The following is a 3,946-nucleotide window of genomic DNA, read 5'->3' on the forward strand; positions in this document are numbered from 1 at the left end:
CTAAAACCATCAACAAACATCATATGCAATGGGGATAAATTAGAAGCCTTCCCAATAAGATCAGGAGTGAAACAAGGATGCCCATTATCACCTCTATTATTCAACATAGTACTAGAAACACTAGCAATAGCAATTAGAGAAGAAAAAGAAATTGAAGGTATCAAAATAGGCAATGAGGAGACTAAGCTATCACTCTTTGCAGATGATATGATGGTCTACTTAAAAAATCCTAGAGAATCAACTAAGAGGCTGGTAGAAATAATCGACAACTTTAGCAAAGTGGCAGGATACAAAATAAATGCACATAAATCATCAGCATTTCTATACATTTCCAACACATTAGAACAGCAAGAGGTAGAAAGAGAAACACCATTTAAAATCACCCTAGACAATATAAAATACTTGGGAATCAATCTAACAAAACAAACACAGCAATTATATGAAAACAACTACAAAACACTTTCCAAACAAATAAAACTGGACCTCAACAATTGGAAAGCCATTAACTGTTCATGGGTAGGACGAGCTAACATAATAAAAATGAACATCCTACCCAAATTAATTTACCTATTTAGTGCCATACCTATCAAATTACCAGGGAGATTAGGTTTACATCAACATCTCACACCCTACACCAAGATAAATTCAGAATGGGTGAATGACTTAAATATAAAGAGGGAAACTATAAATAAGTTAAGTGAACACAGAATAGTATACTTATCAGATCTCTGGGAAAGGAAAGATTTTAAAACCAAGCAAGAGTTAGAGAAAATTACAAAATGTAAATTTAATGGTTTTGGTTATATTAAGCTAAAAAGTTTTTGTACAAACAAAAACAATGTAGTCAAAATCAGAAGGGAAACAACAAATTGGGAAAAAATCTTTATAACAAAAAACTCTGACAGGGGTCTAATCACTCAAATATACAAGGAGTTAAAGCAATTGTATAAAAAATCAAGCCATTCCCCAATTGATAAATGGGCAAGAGACATGAATAGGCAATTTTCAGATAAAGAAATCAAAAGTATCAAAAAGGACATGAGAAAGTGTTTTAAATCTCTAATAATTAGAGAAATGCAAATCAAAACAACTCTGAGGTACCACCTCACACCTAGCAGATTGGCTAAAATGAAAGAAGGGGAGAGTAATGAATGTTGGAGGGGATGTGGCAAAATTGGAACATTGATGCATTGCTGGTGGAGTTGTGAAATGATCAGGCCATTCTGGCTGGCAATTTGGAACTATGCCCAAAGGGCTATAAAAGACTGTCTGCCCTTTGATCCAGCCATACCATTGCTGGGTTTGTACCCCAAACAGATCATAGATAAACAGACTTGTACGAAAATATTTATAGCTGCGCTTTTTGTGGTGGCAAAAAACTGGAAAATGAGGAGATGTCCTTCAATTGGGGAATGGCTGAACAAATTGTGGTATATGCGGGTGATGGAATACTATTGTGCTAAAAGGAATAATAAACTGGAGGAATTCCATGCAAATTGGAGAGACCTCCAGGAAGTGATGCAGAGCGAAAGGAGCAGAGCCAAAAGAACATTGTACACAGAGACTGATATACTTTGGTAAAATCAAATGTAATGGGCTACTGCACCAGCAGCAATGCAATGACACAAGACAGCTCTGAGGGATTTATGGTAAAGATGCTGCCCACATTCAGAGGAAGGACTGCAGGAGAGGAAACATATAAGATAAACAATTGCTTGAATGCATGGGCTGAGGCGGACAGGAATGGGAAATAGACCCTGAACAAGGACACTCAGTACAACCAGTGGAAATGTGCGTTGGCCATGGGTGGGGGGTGAAGGGGAAAGTAGGTGCATAAAGTATGTAAACAGATTAAAAACGAATATTAATAAATGTCTAATAATAAAATAGAAAGATTGTTGCATTAGTTGAGTATTATAGTATTTTATTTAGAAATAGTTGTTCTAGTTTTCTGATGTTATGTGAGTTTGAAATTGATAATACTGATAGAAGATGTTTATGTTTGCTACATTGTTTGCCAATGTACAAAGGTTCTGTTGTGTTGAAACTTTGTAAGTATATTGTAAACCCTACCTTTACCTTTTTTTTTCCTGGAGAATATCCAAGATTAGGAATAGTTAAAATAGAACATAGCATAGAATTGTGGTATGGATGGTTCTTTATTTTGGGGGTTAGATAATAGAATAAGAATGGAAAGGTAAGTATCAAGATTCACAAAAATGAACTTATTAAGTTCATTTTTGTGAAAGGGGATGACTGATAGGAGGGAATTTGGAAATTTTGAAAGAAGGAAATGAAGCAGAGTGGAAATGCAGAATTGATGGAATGAGGGGAACCAGGAAGTGCAGGAGAAGCTCTTAGAATCCTGGGTGAGAATTCTGAAGGGGGTAACTGCCATGGAGGAGTTAGGTTTTGACTCTGAAGAAGTACACACCTCCTGAACCCAGCTCTTTTCTCCTATTGACCTTCAACCTATTCCAGTGATAAACCCAGCCAGTTCCTGAATATCTCTCAGATCCTATACTTTGAATACAACATCTGAAGAAGGTTCAAGCAAGAATTACCAGAGACATTGTCCTGAACTGCTTAGTTTGCCTTGGTGGGCTTCAGCTTCACTTAGGTGGACATGGTCACTTCTGGCATCTGTTCTTGACTCCACTCTAATCTGTGACTTTCTCTTGAAACTATAATGAGTGTGGGTTTAACCTAGGGCAGTCAGATTAGAAGGGGGAAATTGAGGCAGTGAGGAAGCAAGAGTAGCCTCAGCTCCACTGAGGGCCAAAGCGACTCTTTTACAGATTCAGGAGGGGAAAAGATAATATTTATTAAGAATAGGGAAGCCTCATTGAGAGCCAGGCCTAGAGATGGGAGGTCCTAGGTTCAAATCCGGCCTCAGACACTTCCCAGCTGTGTGACCCTGGGCAAGTCACTTGACCCCCATTGCCTACCCTTACCACTCTTCTACCTATGAGACAATGCACAGAAGTTAAGGGTTTAAAAAAAGAAAAAAAGAAAAGAAAAGAAAAGAAAGAATAGGGAAGCCTCAGCCCACATACCTTACCCTATCCTGATCAACAATTTACAATAAATGTGTTACCTTTTAAGTGAAGTCATAGTGATTATCTACTGGCCTAGAACAGATAGAAGTTATCTTGCTCTCTGAGCCAAAGAAGGTCATCACCTTAGACTGGGTTCAGTAAAATCCCAATCACCTATCTTTCTTTACCTTCTTACAAAATGGAATTGCAAAATTACTGTTGGAATATAATTGTGTTCTATTACCTAATTCTTATTAAATATATTTCCAGGTGCCTAAAGTAATATGTGAAATACCAGCCTCTATGGTCCTTGCCCTCCAGGGATTTACAATCTGAAAGAGAGGACTAAGTCAAAGAAAATGTTGATGTAAGTAATAATGTTTAAAGCTGAGCTCTAAAGACAGATAAATGTTTGTATCAGATGAAAAGGTATAGAGTTAACCATCTTCATTGGTATTAGGGAGTCCAGTTGAAGTGCCCGAAATGTCGATCCCAAAAAATGAGTCTGAAGCCAGCACTGCAAAATGCAAAGGGACTTTCTTGTCTAGCTTAAGGCTACGGAATCACTCTGACAAGTCAACTTGGACCCTGAGCTGTGCAGGAGCGGAATATTTAAGGATGAGCAGGTGGGGGGGGGGGGTAGGATCTGAACACCAAAGGTCTCCAGGTTTGGAATTCCTCAAGACAGGCTATTTCACTTTAGTGTTATACAGGGGTCTGAATTTTTAATTCTGACTCTCTAGGTTTTACATTCCCCACTTCTGGAGTTGGATCATGAAGAAATCATTCTTAAAAGCCTGTGTTATTACAGACGGAAGGTGTAGGGGAGATAGTCTGGTATAGCTGCCAAAGGACCATAAGTTGTATGGTGTTGATATGATCTTTGACAAAGGTCACTAGTCTATTTA

Source organism: Gracilinanus agilis, chromosome 1, assembly GCF_016433145.1.
Source record: "Gracilinanus agilis isolate LMUSP501 chromosome 1, AgileGrace, whole genome shotgun sequence".
Taxonomy (NCBI): domain Eukaryota; kingdom Metazoa; phylum Chordata; class Mammalia; order Didelphimorphia; family Didelphidae; genus Gracilinanus; species Gracilinanus agilis.